The following is an 18,432-nucleotide window of genomic DNA, read 5'->3' on the forward strand; positions in this document are numbered from 1 at the left end:
CTGTTATATTTGTCAAATTTAACATTTCAATTTTTGTTTTTCTCGTGTTTTTATCATTATTTGTAGAAAAACTTTGCCAATCTACATTTTTCGTTACTATTAAAATAGATTTTACCGGTGATACCTGAATAAAATATAACTGACGAAATTTTATATTTTGGCTAGAAACACTGCAAATAAAAGTTCTGCATTCAATTTTTTTTAATATTTTAAGTTTCAAAAGTAAATATTCATATTTTAAAATGTTTTAATAAATCACTCAATTTCGTCATTCTGACGAAATAATCTCCAACTCCAAAAAATTTGGTTGGTAATTTCGTCACTTAACTTTTATTTTTTAATATTTCACTTTTTCAATTTTTTTCTTATTAATAATGTTTTTTTAAGTTTAATTTGTCAAAATATAAGCAAATATGTAAGAAATTACACATATTTCAACAGATATACCCTTAAGAAACTTTCTACATTTCTTAACGAAAACACTAAGAAAATGCAAAAATTTACCCCGGTATTTTTTGCAGTAATTAAGAATGTCTTTTAAAATTAATTTATTCTAATTTTTTAAAATTTAAAAACGGATCTTCTCACTTAAAGTATATTTAAAAACAAAAATGTTTAAAGTTTATTGAAAATAGATGGGGTTTCCTAATATTTGACAAATATGTGAAGGAAGTGCGACCTATGACGAAATTAAATGCACTGACGAAATTACCTTACTTTACCTTACTTTAAAAAATGTGAAATTCACATATGCTTGCTTTTTATTAGAATAAATAAGAAAAGGTTATAATAATAAGAACATTTCTGCAGAAAGTAAATAAACACATTAAAGATATGAGGAAAGTTCTAAGGTAAATTTTTGTTATATACCATTGAAGCCGCTTTATAAAGTGTTTTTTTTTTTCTTCTCTAAAAAAAGATGGAATGCAATTACTCGTGATATCCCAAATTATGGATCTTTTATAAAAAAATTCAAATGTTAAGAATTTTCTTCTAATTCATCTTCCATTGTTATTTTAACAATAGAAGATTCATAAATTTATATAGATTAATAATGGGAAATTAATGAAAAACTTCGATGACAAAAACTACCAAAGTGTTATTACTTGTAGATGTGTCGCGAACCAATAACAAACTAACAAACCATTCAACTGAGTTAACCATTAAATGCAATTGTTTTCTTGTCATCAAAATGAAACCATAGAGTGTTTTACACCTTGGCGTCACAAACTTTTACAATTTGTTAAATTTAAAAAAAAATGACTTAAAAATATAAAAGAAAAGTTTTTCAAATAAAAAAAAAAAATATCAAAAGTAAAACAATAAAAATAAAATATTTTTTCCATTTTCATTTGTCTGGCTGTGCACAATGAAAAATTTTTGTCATGTCTTCACCTGTTATTTTTTTATATGTAACTTTTTACATCTTTCAAATCAAAATACATATTATATAAAAACATACATAATATACAAACATACTTTTATATAAAAGGTGTACAACAGAAAAAAAAAGAATTCAAATAAAAATGTAAGACAAGAAACTTGCATCAAAACTATGAAAATGCAATAAAATAGGACCAAAGATTGTACTTAAAAACAAAAACTGCAAAAAAAAAATTATTGCAATTTCATATTATGAATAAAGTTTTTCCCAAAAAAACAAAAATGGAAAACTAGAGTAAAGAAATAAGAAACTAAAAAACTAGAACAATAAATTCCCGTTTCAAATTCATATCAGTAATCTATACATATAGAGCAGTAAGACAGAAGACCCTCATTTAAAAAAACATTCCGCAGTTTTTTAAATATTTTCTTTTTTAGTTTGAAAAAAATAAATATCAAAATGGCTATTTAAATTTCCATATAGTTTTTTGTTTCCCATTTTTAATAAAAATGTTACAGCTAAGTCACAAAAACTAGCTAATTGTCAAATAAACTACGCTGAAAATATTGGAAAGTATACTTAAATTTATTTTGCAAATTCGTAAGCATACAAAAATTTTATATAAATTTCCAAATTACGTACTTTTAAAATTTCAGATGGAATTATTTAAAGATTTCCACTACTTATTATGTCTTAAATTTTAAATTCAAATTTTAATTTAAACAAAACTTTTTGCTAATACCTGAACCAACACCGTAAATTTTTATTGCAAATTTATACTTGTTGTTAGATTAAGTTAATATTGTATTAATAAATTGCCATATACAAGGGTAAAATTACAAAGTTTTTTTTTACATTGTATCTACGTTTTATGTATAAAAACAGAAATATGAAGAATTTTTTAACTTAATTTTTATTAAACAGAATTTAATTTAACAATTCAATTAATTTTCTTTGTAGATACACATATAATTATATAAAATTATACTGTACAAGTAATGGTTCCAGCACTCAAGATCAATCTCATGAATAGATATTTGTCTGGTTGAACATTATTATCTTAGCAGAGTACCTACCAATTTCTATTCAAAAACTTCACTGTAAATTTAATTGCACAGCAATAAAATATTTGAATAGCTACAAAATGAGCAACAACACCTACAACAGGTACCTACGTACCTTGAACAAGAATTGAATATGAATTTTTTTTGTTTTTTGGTTTGTTTTTGCTTTTTATTTTATTTATTCTTATTTTTGTCAAATAACTTAATATAAAAAGAGAAAGAACTGAATAGAAAAAATATATTAAATGTTTTATACGAGTTGATGAAATTTCTCTAAAAACTCAAATTACGAACACTAAAAATTCATTTCATTTAAAATAGGAAAAAACGATTGTCGCTCACTTTTTTTCTTTTTCTCTTATTTTTCATTTTTACTGTTTTTTATTCCTTTATATTCTTATTTTGTATGATGACGTATATTTTTCCTCAAATTATATAGAATTATATTGGTAGTGCAATTATGCATGTATGTTTGTGTATTTTATAGTAAATGAATTTTTAAAAGTAGGTAAAGTATCTGAAATTATTGTCATTTTTTACTTGAAAGTTCATCAGCCTTCTTTTTTCTCCAATTTACGGATAAAATTTCTTTTTTTTTTTTGTAATTTTCATAAGAAAGAATAAAAAGACAAAAAAATAAAAACAAATAGGAAAAAGGAAAGAAATCTTCTTAAAAATTATTTTTCGTTTAAAGAAATTTAATTCATTTCCCCTTCTCGTTCTTGTGGTAAAGTTGCAAACAAAAAAAAACTTCATTTCGCATTTTCTTTACTTTTAAAATAAAACTTTTTTAATCCAATGAATTAGCTAGGTAGGTACACACAGGAATACTTTAATAATATTTTGATGGATATTTTAATTTGGAATTTTCGGATGTAAGAAGGTATGAGCAACATTAACAATAAGAACATATAAGTATAACAATTTTAAGTTAAGCGATTTTTGCATGAGAAGAAAAAATGAATTTAGTTAAAAATCGGAAAAATTGCAAATTTAAATGGAATATTATAAATATTATTAAAAACATTAACTTTAAGAATAAGAATTAATCAAATAAAGTTGCGCCCAACCAGTGACTTGTAGAGTAGCATTTTTCGTTCAACAAGAGAATGTACTAAATGTACTAAAGTATAATTAGTACTATGTAATAATTTACTATATTATAATACTAATTTATTATTATTTATTATAAATTATTAAAATAAAATTTATTTTATTCATACACAAATTAATATGATCTTTAAAAATTGCCTACATTTAGGATGAGCTTTGTAATCAATCTTTGAAAAAAATTTAAAGGGGTTAAGAAAATTATTTGCATTCTTTTATGGTACGGCATCTGCCGTTAGCTTTCTGTATTTGTAAAAATTTGAAAAAGCTCTCAGTTTCAGAACTATAAGATGTCAAAAAATTAAGTTTTACAAATTTGACGATGACTTGAGAAAGAGTGAGGTGGAAAAAAATTTTCTTCAAGCAAACTGTTTATTACTGTCTTAAAGTTGCTAAAATTTCAGGCTTCTATAGCTCGTCGTCCAGGAGAAAAACAATATCGAAAATTATAAGAAAAAACGAGTTTTAAATAACAGTAAATTTTAACTGCCATTTTGATTTTTTAAGGTTCACTAATCACGATGGAAAAACTAGCCACTTCTTTGTGTTTATAAAATTTCAAAAATTCTTGTAATTTAGTAAAAATTTATAGTCAAAAAGTGGTATTTTTAGGACTTTAATGGGTTATAACTTTTAGAGGGGCGGAGATAGGTAAAAATTTTCTTCTACAAATATAAAATACGAGTATATACTTAAATGAAATTTCAGGTTTCTATCATTAAGGATCTAGAAGCTTTGTAAACATGTTCGTAGACGGACGGAAGAACAGGGTGAAATTTAAAAGCACTTTGTCTCAAAAATTTTTTTAAAAAAGTGCTAAAAACGATAAGAGAAGAGCAAAAATTTTTAAAACTTGCAAACTATTCTTCTAATTTTATTTATAATATTATAATTGCTAGAAGAATAACTTATTGGTTTTCTATATTTCTAGATGCAGGTTAATAAAGCATTATTCATTGATAACAAACAAAATGTTGTAAAAAATCCGAATAAAATATTTTGTTCTTTGGAGCGTGAAATTTTTCAGAGTTAACAAACACAAAAAATTTTATAAATTGAAAAGCGAACCAAACATGGCAAGTTCAATTTACTAAAACCATTTTTTTTTTCTGTTTGACTAATTTATTAAATTCAAATAAGAAGAAAAAAGACGATTATTGTTTCGTTAAAAATAAAATTGCGGCAAAGAATTACGAATGTTCGAAATTACAGTTCTTCGCAAAGATACAAGTTTCTTTAACATGTTTTTCGAATCTTAGAATATCATTTTTAGCTTTACACGAATAATGTCTTAAAATGAATATTTGAGCAGAGATTAGAAGTAAATTTTTTTTAAGATTTAACAACCAGCCGTAGTCGTGATTTTGACATATAATCAAACTCAAATAAGAAGTGGCAAAAGTTCTACGATTTTTAATTAAAATTTCTTAAGAATTTGTTTTATTTTAAAGTTACAAATTTAAATATGTTTTTAACCATTATTAAAGTGAAATACGAGTACTTCAATTTCAACTATCTTAGTATACTTCGCAAATAGCTAGAAATACCTACATATGTATATAGATATGTATATGTCTATGCCAGTTTTGAAGCTGCTTTCAAAAGAAACTCTCTGAGATAAAAAGATTCCGATTCATTTATAATAAGTACTGTTACAAATATAGGCTTTTAATCTATTCAATTTTTAATCGATTTGTATCCCTACGACAAAAATGTGCTAACTTAAACAAAACTAATTTTGAAAAAAAATTCGAGAACTGTTTTTCAATTAAAGTAATGCATATATTTTAAGATTTAAACCCATTTCCATATTAAAAATTGGTTAATATTAAATATTCCTTTAAAAAAATTTTATACTAACTTATATAAAAATTTAAACTTTTTAATGGTTTTGCAACCTGAAAAATTGCATGAATTTTTCAAATGAATATTTACTTTCATTTGTAGGGATGCAATATATTATACACTTATACTTATTACCTATAACCTAACTATAGATCTATATATTGACATATCGTTGGGGGATAAAAAATATACATGAAAGATTTATTTAGATTACTTCGAGTCATATGTACATATGTATTTGAGCACCTTCATTTTATGTCTAATGTTCTATAATTCTTTAAACGTAACTCTGCATTATAATAATATATGAAAAGGAGTACGATAGTAAATGACGTTAAGAATCCAAGGAATTCTAGTAACATTATACATTTATAAAAAAAATTGTGATATTCTTATATATACATTCACATAATATATGTACTCAATAAATATATACATATGCATTTCTTTACATACATATATATATATATATATATACATATATATATATATATATATATATATATATATATATATATATATATATATATATATATATATTATATATATATATATATATATATAGTATTTTTTTCTATAAAACGTTCCAACATCATCAACATTATTGTATCTAACTTATCAAAATATCTAGAGATCTATGATAAAAATTTAAGGAACATTCTTTGTATTCCACAGCAGAGTTATAATTTTTTTCTTTTACTTTTGTTGTTTTATTATATTTAATCGTGTAGTATCTATAAAAGGCTATATTGGTGTATTCCTCAAAGGATATTTTAACGTAAAGTGATATCCTTTCTTGTCCTAACTGCAAAATTCATTTATACGTAATGTACGAAATTACATACGTACATCAAAATACAAAATATATATATATATGTATAAGTATATACGTTTGCGTAATATCCTCTGTGGTTAAACATACATATGAACGCATAGTTTGCCAGTATAGTAAATTTCTGTCATTGCATACACTCAAGTTTTTTTTTTGTTCGTTACAGTAGCAGCAGGAAATAACAAATAATATGGATGAAACATGTATGTAGAAATATTATATTATGACGGTATAATATAATACTTGTATATATGTATATGTATAAAGACAAAAGCTTTAAACAAAAATAAGAGTTATAACATGGGTATGAATTTAAGCTTAGAAAAAAAATAACACAAAAATAATAAAAAAAAACATAATATCAGTCAACATCATTATTATCATCATCATTATTGTCATCATTCGTTTTCAACATTATCAATATCATTTTTCGTTTTTTTTTGTTTTTATAATTTTCAGGTTTACAAACTATATACAAAAGACAAAACATTGTAAATTGTAACTTTTTAACGTTTCACGTGTACGTGTAATACAGCAATTGTTACAGAGGAATAACAAGAAAAAAAAACTCAGAAAAAAATCAAGAAACAAGGGCAAAAATTATTATCCAACCTAAACGATAACATAGAAATGATTAAGATGCAAAGAACAGAAGGATACCTATTTATGTAGTTAAGGCAGGTCCCATATATTATACACATATAAAATACATTACTATACTTTTGTACGTTATAATCCTATATAATATTTTATTATATATAGTTAAAAATCAAGCTAAAGAGCAAAAATAAAAAAAAACGAGATGGTTTGCGCTGGTTGTGAAAAGTTCCCATCTCTTTTTATTTATGTTGTGTGATATGATGTTGTTGTTCTTTTTTTTTGATTTAGTCTTTTCTTTTTTTTAACAATGAACATAATAAAAAACAACATATTTGCCTGTCAAATTAAGTATGATATCCTGGCTTAGGTACGCTATATATTTAAGGCGTATATATTATATATGTATATACATAATATGTACATATACATAAGTATACAATCATATAAAAAATGAGGTTTATTTATGGATAATATTAAATAAATTATCTAATGGATACAGGATCATATAAGATAAAGCGATAATGGATGAATATTGTGTACAATATATTTAAGACTTTGTATTCATATTATAAAATACATTTTATACAGTAAATATATATATGTACATATAAAATGTAAATTTATTAAAAAATGAATAAAATTTGATCACGTGCTTTAACATTAAATTTTGTTTTTTATATAATAATTTGATAAAATTTAAAATTTATTCAATTTTTTATTACAATATTCGCGAATTTAAAAAAAAAGAAATCAAAATGAAAATTGTAAAAACAAATTAACCTTCTTATTTAAAATAATTGCGAGCCTTTTAATGGATAAAAATTAAGCGAAAATTTGACCTATTAAAACCCTAAACTTTAATAATTATTTAATTTATAAAAAAAGGTATAAAATAATAATAATAAATAATAACTTTCACATTAATAAAAAAACAATACTTTCACAGAATCTGGCATTATTTCAAATTTAAATTAAAATTATAAACATATTAAATGTACAGGTTCTTAGTTTATTGCTTTTATTTAAAAGGTAAAGTCTTGAGTTACAAATGAGTTTGTACTTACTTAAAAAATATTACTGTCTTCTTTATGGAAGAAATACCTTTATTATAACATTATTCAATATAAATTTTTTACTTGTTTCACTTTTAAATAACTCAAAGAAATTTAAAAAAAGAAGAGTTACAAAATTAGGAAAGAAATTTCGAATTTAAAAAAAATTTACACGGTTTTTAAACACATGTTTCTATTCGACAAATTAAAGGTCTAAAAGTCCTCTGACATATAAAAGGTGCACCTCAATTTTTATAATAAAACGATAGTTTCTAATTAAAAATTTTCAATTATTTTAATGAAAGTAAACTAAAATTTTGAACTAAACTACGCAAGCAAGCTCAGACAACGCCCTGTAACTAGCCAAAAATTATAAAATTTTTTTTTAATTTTTGCCTAAACAACTTGCATAAGTTTCTAAAGTTTTTAGCAGATCAAATCGTATTATTAACGCATTATTTCAGGTATACGTCTTAAAATAATAGTTTGATAAAATAATGTTTTTTGCTAAAGTCGGATCCAACCAGTGCTATGTGAAACAGTATTTTTCAGTTGAACAAGTGAAAATTTAAAATAAGTGAAAAATTTTTTTCCTAAAATATTGTAAACCATTTTATATATTTCAGATGGCAAAAAAATGAAAGAATCGATAACAAAATGATGAATTGGACGTTAGTTAAAATGAGTGCGGTAAAGTAAGTAAGGTGGCAATCAACGTTCATAAAAATTAGGAAATGCCAGCAATTTTGAAAATATAAGGCCCCGAAAATTCAAAATTTACAAATTTCGAGAAACAATAACTTAGGAGGATATGGAGAAGGAAATAAAATTTCATTAAATGTAATAAATTATTTATTAGTGCGTAAAAGCTGCTAAAATTTAAGACTCCTACACTCAACCGTTTAGAAGAAAAAGGATATCAAAACTTAGAAAAAAAAAAGTGAGCTAGATGACATTTAATTTCAACTGCCATTTTGTTATTATAACGGATAACTATACTGCATATTTTTTGCAACCTTTGTATAGCTCCACCTTAAGGACTTCATGGATATACGAACGAACAGAATAAATCTAATAAGCATTTTTTGCCATTTTTGTTTACCATAAGACAATGAAGAGAAACTTAAATTTAATCAACACCTTTCATCTACGTCCCTTTTCCATTTTTTTATTTTTACTTCAAAAAAAAGTATTGAAAGCTGAAGTACTTTTATTCCGCCTAATTTCGAATTTTTTTATATAATATCAAATTTCTTTATATTTCTTCATTTGACTTTTAATAAAAATTCTTTAAAAATTTTATAAATTAACAAACACAACTGAATCAAATGAAATTAAATTAAAAAAAAAAACGAACCTATCAACAAAATTCTAACTTGCTAAAAATTCATTAAAAATTCAATTAGTTCTATGCCGTCATACAATAAAATTATAAAAATTTCATTTCAGAAAAGAATATTAAATTTATTTTGAGTTTTCTTGCTATTTAATTGGGTTAAACTAAAAAATACAGACTCAAAAAATAATAAAAAACAATTTTTTAAAAAGAAATTTAATAAAAAATGACATATAAAAATATTTTAAATTTGTACTTATTTAGAATATATTTTCCATAATTAGGTTATATAACAAGAGAAAAAGAAAAAAAATTAAATTAAAATTATGTCTAAACAATCACATCATTAGAATTGCATTGAAAAAAAATAAAAATGGAACAGTAAAAAAGACATGAATAAATTGTATTTCATATACAGGTCGGGTTCATGCAAATTACTTTATGATGAGAGGACGGTTCATCATTGTGTATCCATCATCCATATGAAATATAAGAGCACGCGACATAGAAATGCATAAATATGAAAGAATATTTTCTCATGATTTATGCAATAAACTTCCAGAATTTGCATAACTCTTATATACGAGTACCATACCAATGTTAAGATAATGTTTTCATATTTCAAATAACTTTTTTTTTGTGATTCTCAATTTTCTTCACAATTTTTCAATTCACAGTTTTTATATAAAGAATGGCCAGTTTTCAAAGGATTTTAATATTTTTCCTTTTATAGTTTTATTAAATTTCCTATATACAATCGTAAAATTAATTGCAATTCATCAAAATTCGAATAAAAACCTAATAAGATTAATATTGATCATATTTGAAATTGCTAAGAATGAAAAACTGTAGTGTAGTCTATTATACGCAGAGTGTTTAATAACTATATACATTTTTCGCAAGTTTTTAAAATACATTTAACAAAAAATTATTTACTTTCTATACAAAGTTCTAATACATAGCTCTACCAAAGAAAGGTACGCCGCTTTAATCTTTACCAGGGTTCTTCACAAGATGTATTGTCACTTTCGAAATTTTTTTCCATTTACTTTGCCCGTATACATTTGCTTCATTTTCATGGCTCATAAAGTTTTTTGAGAGTGAGTGACAAGAGAGCTAGCCTGCTCAAACTAAAATGAGGTCATCATACGAAAATAAAGTTTGTCAAAAATGGCAAAATTTAAAATATCTCTCGTTAAACTGTGAAAATTAAAGTCATTCATTTCTTATTTTAAAAAACTTTAAATAGAATTTAGACAAATTGTAACCGTCATCTTAAAGTGGTTTTTTACAAATTTCCAACAATTTTTCTGCTACATCGCAATGCAATACTGGGGTCTGTCTCAACTTTCAACAGTTTGTCGATAGTCGTATTTGTAACGGTTTGGTAGAAGAAAATTTTTTTGTACTTGCTCCCCTTGCAAAATATCAAGCAACGATCCCAATATCTTTGAACTCTAGGCAATTTTAAATTGTCTCAACGTTTCTCAATGGAAATAAATGTCGTTTTGTATTCGTGTAGACACAATATCATTGCTGTTGGGACTCTTAAATGAAGTATCAAAAAATTTTTAAAAAAAGTGCTTATTAGTTTCACTCTGGCCATCCGTCTGTGCATTTGTTTACAAAATTTCTACATCCTTAAAGATAGAAACTTGAAACTTATTTCCGTAGAAGAAAATTTTTTCCCATTTCCCCTCCTCTAAAAGTTATAATCATCCAAAATTCTAAAAATGCCATTTTTTAAATTAAGAAAACGCAGAAAAATAGCGGTTGGCTCCTTGAACTTTAAAAAAAAAAACAAAATAGCCGTTGAAACTTACCGTTATCTAAAATCAGTTTTTTTTCAAATTCTTGATATAATTTTCTTCTGGGGCGTAAATTGTAGTAGTCTGACCTTTTATCAGCTTTTAGACACTAATAAAATAATTCATTTCTTTGGAAGAAATTTTTTTTTTCACCTCCCCCCTACCAAATTATTTCCTGTTAAAATTTGGAAAATTTGAATTTTCGGCGACTTATATTTCCGAAACTGTAAACTTTTCCGAATTTCTATAAATGCAGCAAGCTAGCTTGCCATGCCATTCCAAAATATAATTATTTTTCTTAACTCACTCAATTAATCCTTAAATTCGAGCATAATGTTTAACGCCTCTTTAATTTTTTTGTTTTATTTCAAAGATTGCATATATAGCTAATCCTAAACGTGAGCAATGTTTTAAATTTTTTGGTACATGAATGAAAGTAATTTTAGTAGTTAATTTAAATAGTACTAGTACATAATTTGTTATTAAAAGCAGTATTTTCGCTTGTTGAAGGGAAAGGTGCTTGTTTTCAAACCATTGGTTTGACTTTATTTTAAATAAACTTATTGACTTAATTTTAAATTTGTCGTATAATAATCGTAATGAATAACACATACATAGCGATTTTAAATAAACTAACGCAATGTAGGCATTATGGCCGTTATTATTAAGATCAGAAATCAATAAAATTTTTATTTCTAGTTTTTAAAATTTAAAAATACATTTTAGTATATTAAAATAATATTAATTAAATAATTTTACATTGAAATTATTTTTTAAGATAGTGTATTAGAAAAACACTTTCTTAAACCTTTCAAAGTTCGATTCACTCAAAGTTCCTATTGTACAAATTGTATTAGTTTTAATACAATTTACGAAATTCAATTTTATTCAAAATTGTTATGAATAATTTAAAAATCTATACTAAAAATTTATGTACATAATTGAATTTCCCTGCATTTTATTTTGATTATAAATAACAATATATTATTTTTGTAGAGAATTGCTTTAAAAAAGTTATTTTACAAAATATACTTAATATAAAAAGTAGATAAGTGCAGTGAAAAATAATTGATACAAAATAAAAAAAAATAAATAAAATTTACTTACTTACAAACTTTATAATGTTAAAATATTTTCTTTATTCCTTTTGAAAATATCCATTCACTTGAAAACAAGGATACAATGTAAATTAAGCGTGTGTATAGGTAAATGTAAAATGTAAAAATTTTTTTGCATAAAATTACAAAATGTTCCCAAAAAACAAAAAAAAAAAATGAAAAATAAAATTAAAAAATTGAATTATGCAAAATTATTTTTATTTTAACTTGAGATTCAGTTCCTCTTCAGCTACTTTATATAAGTTCTCTGATTATTGAATAAAGTGTGCCTCCAAAAGCTTGTTATTTAATTTTCAGATTTTTTAATTCAATGACATTTTCCTTTTGTTTATTCTTTTTTCGTTTTTATGTTTTTTTTTAATGTTGAACAACTATTTTATCTACAGATTATTTTTTTTTATTATTATTATTTTTATTATTAATAAAAAATGTTATAAAAAAATATTATTAAATTTTGTTTAAAAAAACAACAACAAAAAAAAAGAGAAATAGATGGCAAATTTCAAAGTTGAATTCTTAATTTCAATTTTTAGTTACCTTTGATATGGGATGGAGGGGTTAATTTATGCCATGGAATCAGTTTCCACAATTTCCAAAAATAAAATATATTTTTTTAAACTAATAAAAAACGAAAACAAATAAAGAATAAAAGGAAAAGTATAAGTAAAAAATACAGAGTGTTTCGAGATCTTGTTTATATTTTTTTTTTTATGTTAATCCAATACTTTTCTGATCAAATAATCCAGTTAAGATGGAGAAAAGTAAAAATTACGATAAAAAAAGTTTTTTTTAAGTAGCTGAAAACAAAAAGAAAAAACAAAGATAAGAAACTGGAAAATTAAATGAAAAAATAAAAAGAAGAAGAGTGAAAAATCAAAAGGAAAATAAGAGGAAAAATTAAATAATTTTTTTTTTTGTTATGTTTTTCTTAATTTCTATACTTGTTATGTGTTTTTCTTTCTTCCTTGATGGATTTTCAACTTCGTTTCACAATTTCTTTTTTTTTTCTCTTATATTCATATACAAATATTCCTGTAGATATATTTTTTTACATTTTACTTCTGATACAACGGTGGTAGTAGCAAGAAATTTCCTTAAACTTTTAGTAAAAAAAAAATTTATATTTTTTTTTTATTTTTACTTTTTTATTATTTTTGATATTTTATTTAAGAAACATTAGATATAGATATATATTTATATATATGTATATATATATTCTTTTATTATTTTTATCATGAAATTTTCACGTATTTTGAATAATCAAAACGCACAGTACAGCAGCTTTTTAGCCTTAACTTTTTGTTTCCTTTTCTTTCTTTTTACAAGATACAGGCGATATTTCTTTTCTTTTTCATTCCTTTTATATTACAATTTTTATGAAATTTATTTTTCTTATTTTTACTTTGTTATATTTTATAATAACTGTGAAATTTTCCACTTTTTAATTTTTTTCGCTGTAAACTTTTCAGCCTAAAACTTAAAGACCATGAATGTTAGGTGTTATTATTTTTATTATTATTTTGGTGTGTTATTCTCTCTGTATGTAAAAGGTTTTTCTTTTTTGTTTCTTTATTACTTTTTGATTTTTTATTTTCTTTTTTTATTTTATTCATAAATATAATGTTAACGTTAAATTCTATGTGTTTTTTTGTTGTGTTTTTTTTTTATTAAAAAAATGAAGTAAAAAAAAAACAGAAATAATTTTACAATATTATTTCTTGTAGAAATATTTACAAGCAACGTATGTACAAATGTGTACAATTTTGTACATATACTTGTATAAATTTCTACAATATTTTATTAAAAAAAAAATAAAGAAAACGCTTTACACTTTACACATTCATTGAAAATCCTTAACGAGGACTTCCTAGCAGACATTCAATACAAATATAAATATTGTATAATGTACACATAGCTTAGTGATATTTCTATTTAAGCATGTGTACATACATACATATATAGACTTATCTTGAATAAAGAAAAAAATAAAGCTTGTAAATATGAACAAGAAATACTTAATAATAATATATAAAAATTACGGTATACAATTCATAACCACCTACGTCCTGTTGTACAAAAAATTTATTTTTGTTTTTTTTTTTCATAACAAAGAAAAGAAACGAGAAAGATACAAATAATCATAAATATGAGGGAAGGAAAATAACGCAAAAAAAGCGACAATACTCGTAACATCAACGAAAAAGCTAAAAAGTATAAGAAAACAAAAAAAAAGTTATGATTTAGAATGACATAATAAGGATGTCGGCGACGAGGTTATTCTATTATTATTTATATAATATTTAAAAAAGGACCTCATCATCTTTGTTGTGTTATACATTCTTGTATGTAATATAGTAGTTTCATGCATGTGAACACATACATACATGCATATTTAATATAAAGGAACATGTAAATGAGTATGATGATTATGATGATCACGATGATGAGAAGTGCCTCTTATTTTAAACATATTATATTTTTTTTATTATAGTTTTTTTTTTCTGTTTTAGAAAAACCGTAAATAAATTGCAGTTTTATTCATTTTATTTTTTCAACTTTATTTTCTCAGTAATTATTATTTTATTATTATATTTTGTTTTTGGTCGTTTAAATATTTTTACACCTCAACAACACAACAATGACATTATATGTGTTTCAAGTCAACAAAACAACTGGAAGTCATATTCTTGCAATAAAATTATGTAAAATAATAATGGAATTACAATTTTAAAGTACATACATACACATAGGCACGCACACAATAATATTATTTGCTTTTGTTTTTGTTATTATTTGTGCCCTACTAAGTTGTTTTGTACATGGTAATATAATTATCACTATATGATTATTGTATTTGCATTGTGCTTTAAATTATGTATGTATGTATGTCTTTAAGTATATGTTTAAGTATTTTGCATTTAATATGCGACAGAAGAAGGACATTTTACGTTAAATAATAAATTGTGAGTGCGGTTTTATTGTTATACACATTTTTGAAAGAAAAATATTGTATATAATGTACATACTTATAGAAATGGGGAATATTATAAAAAAGAACATTTATTATAAAAATTTACTGCATAAATTTTCATTATGATGTCTTAATTATAATTGAAATTAAATAATAGATGAAACAAACGATTATAAAGCAATTTACACACACACATGTTTATTGTTATACATATTTATATAAAATCTGTAATTAAAACTAAAATTGGGGTTGAAGTATTTCTTAATTGACTTAAATATTTCTATATCTACTTAGTTACAAAACATTCTAGGTATTATTGTTTTTCCTCAAAAATTTTGCAATGTTTTATTTTGAAATCTAGTAATCAAATTTAGTAGATTATGTAGGTAGTCAATTTATTTTATAAAATGTTATGCATAAACTTACACTTTATTGCAATCTGTACTAATGAATTGCTATGTATAAGAGTTCGGAAATTTAAATTTGAAAAATGCATAATGAAGGGCTGTATTTGTTAAGAAATTGGACCGTACAACATTTTTCTTAAAAAATATCTAAGAAGTAAATACTTAAATAATGTTAATTTTTTTAAGTATACGTGTTTAAAAATAAAAATTTAGAAAGAATTCTCCACCTTTTACTTCACATATACCAACAAAGTCACTTTTTCGAGAACTTAATATAAGTAACATGAAATAAAAGGGTTGAATGAGTAGTTAAATAAGGGTAATGTACTACACATGTTTGCAATTCGAAAAGCATATAATTAATTAAATTATACGTGCTATATATAATATGTAATTAACTTTGTGGTAAATAGCCCCCCTTGAAATAATTAAGTTTAAAAAAAATAACATAAATACATAAAAAATAATGAGGTGGCTGAAGAAATTACTATTTTGTAACGATTTCAATGTGGATAAAATTTTAGTATTCCTTTAAAAATCCATATTATTTTGATATTTCTGGTTGAAGGACATTATTAGTTAAAATTACTTTACTGCTTTTCAAAGAATAATTTTGTTCAATAAAAAGAGTTAAACAAATTATTTTATCGAAATGGTTAATTTATATTTAATTTCAAGTTTTCAAATTTCTGAGATAAAAAATATTAAGAACTAGATTAGATTCTGAAATTTACAGTAGCATTTACATATATAAATAGTTAGAATAAGTAAGCAATCTTATATTTTTACATTTTTTTTGTACCGTGTAAGTAATTGTTATGTTTCATGAAAATTGAAAGGACGAAAATGTGAAAAAATTTAGCTATATCGGCGGTGATCATATATCTATAATTTTTATTTTTTATTTTCTTATAAAATGAAATTGAATCAATTTGGCTCTTCTGGTCCTATTCTAAATCATATAACATTATGTGAAATTTTTAACATGTTTATTCTTAATTTTTTAATAAATTTTTAACAAGTAACGTACTTATGAAATTATTCGTTGGCATACGTACTCACGGTTTAATAGTTCAAATTTTAAACTCGCTGTACTGATTCCATTATCTAGAATTTTTACCACACCAAGAAATACCGATCAATGCATACCAATTATTAATGTTTCACCAATTAATTTTTAAAATTTAATCAGCCTAATATAAAATTTTTTATATTATATAAATACTCTAGCAAAAAATTTCCAGTATTCTAAAACAAAAAACTATTCAAACTGCAATTGAGTGTAAATGACGCTTTATTACTCTTTAATTTAATATTATCACAAAAAACTAACAGAAACCAAGCAATATGTTTTTACTTAACATTATTGCGTAACACAAAAGAAATTCAGTCTTTGAAAAAATTAAATTTTGACTTTTTTTTCAGAAATATATCGAACGACTTAAGGCAATAATTACCCTTATTAAATAATTAAATAGACAATACACTTATTGTAGCTTTTATTTAGTAAATAGCTAAATAACCATATATCGTAGAAGACAAATTTCTATATAAAATAGAAACCAAAAATTAAGTCTTTTTTATTATAATTAATGACATGTTCACATAATGCTCTTTAAAATTATTAACATATTTTATTTAAAAATGTGTCTACATTCAAGTTTATACTACTTAAGTTACAGTATATAATAAAATGTCAGTCATTTGTAAAAATTTCACTTAATAAAAAATGTTCTTATACATACTTTAGGTACATATGTGTTACAATTTATCGATTATATCAAATTTTTTTATACTTGTTTGGATAAAAAATTTATTTATTCAGTATAAGAATCGTTTAATTGTAATCGGTTTTAATTTATTTAATGACAACGTCTGTATATAAGGTCTTTTATTTTCTAAATAATTAAGTATATTGAAAAAGTTTTTATATTTTTGATTGGCAGGTCAATTTTTGCACTTAATATACGTATATAAACGCTTACAATTTTAAAAATTACAGACACTGATTATTTGTTTTAATTATTAGATAATTTATCATATAAATGCAATATTAATGGCCGAAATTTAGAAAGTAGCTATAGGAAATCTGTAAAAACTTTCTTCCTCAATTGGAAAATGGTATTACGTCTTAAGATTTTGTTTTTGATTTCAGATTTTTGGAAAGATGTAGATTGCTTTGAAAACTAGTGATCTAACATATAAACAAAATTAAAGAAAAAACGAGAAAAAAAATAGAGTTGACCTTGTCAACTCTGTGATACCCGTACGAATTTGTTATCCTATGTGCGAATAACTAATGTGCCATAACTAACTATGGGGCAGACTATGACTTTAAGTTGCCGTATTACCATATTAATTTATGCATAATTTCAGTACTATGTGTTATTCAAAATACTGGTTGTGCCAAACTACTATTGATGTTGTATGGCAGCTACCAGAAAGAGTCAAATAACTTTTGAAGTTGTATGGCAGGTACCAGAAGGAGCCAAGTAATTTCAACGACTTTTATGAGACACATTGGCCCTACTAATATATTCGTTTGTGTGAAATTTCAATACCATAGCTTTAATAGTTTCTGAAATATAGTCAAATAACTTTTGAAGTTGTATGGCAGGTACCAGAAGCAGCCAAGTAATTTCAACGACTTTTATGTGACACATTGGCCCTACTAATATATTCGTTTGTGTGAAATTTCAATACCATAGCTTTAATAGTTTCTGAAATATAGCCAAATAATTTTTGAAGTTGTATGGCAGGTACCAGAAGGAGCTAAGTAATTTCAACGACTTTTATCAGACACGTTGGCCCTATTAATATATTCGTTTGTATGAAATTTCAATACCACAACTTTTATAGTTTCTGGGATATAGCCAAATAAATTTTCAAGTTGTATGGCAGCTAC

General features: G+C 23.6%; 1 protein-coding gene across 6 annotated transcripts in view; it reads right to left on the bottom strand.

Moving 5' to 3' along the window:
* Positions 1-18,432, bottom strand: part of LOC129612407 (protein madd-4) — a 213,761-nt gene that overhangs the window by 192,703 nt on the left and 2,626 nt on the right. For 2 of the 6 annotated variants that reach the window (XM_055525978.1, XM_055525977.1), the window contains exons 2-3: positions 13,091-13,785; positions 12,139-12,529 (exon numbers count right to left, since the gene is read on the bottom strand). The gene's annotated coding sequence lies outside the window, so the exon portion shown is untranslated. Of the gene's footprint in view, positions 1-12,138; positions 12,530-12,686; positions 12,748-13,090; positions 13,786-18,432 lie in introns of those variants that run through there. The other 4 variants (XM_055525980.1, XM_055525982.1, XM_055525979.1 and 1 more) reach the window with 4 other exon arrangements.

Source organism: Condylostylus longicornis, unplaced genomic scaffold, assembly GCF_029603195.1.
Source record: "Condylostylus longicornis isolate FDR11 unplaced genomic scaffold, ASM2960319v2 ptg000072l, whole genome shotgun sequence".
NCBI classification, from domain to species: domain Eukaryota; kingdom Metazoa; phylum Arthropoda; class Insecta; order Diptera; family Dolichopodidae; genus Condylostylus; species Condylostylus longicornis.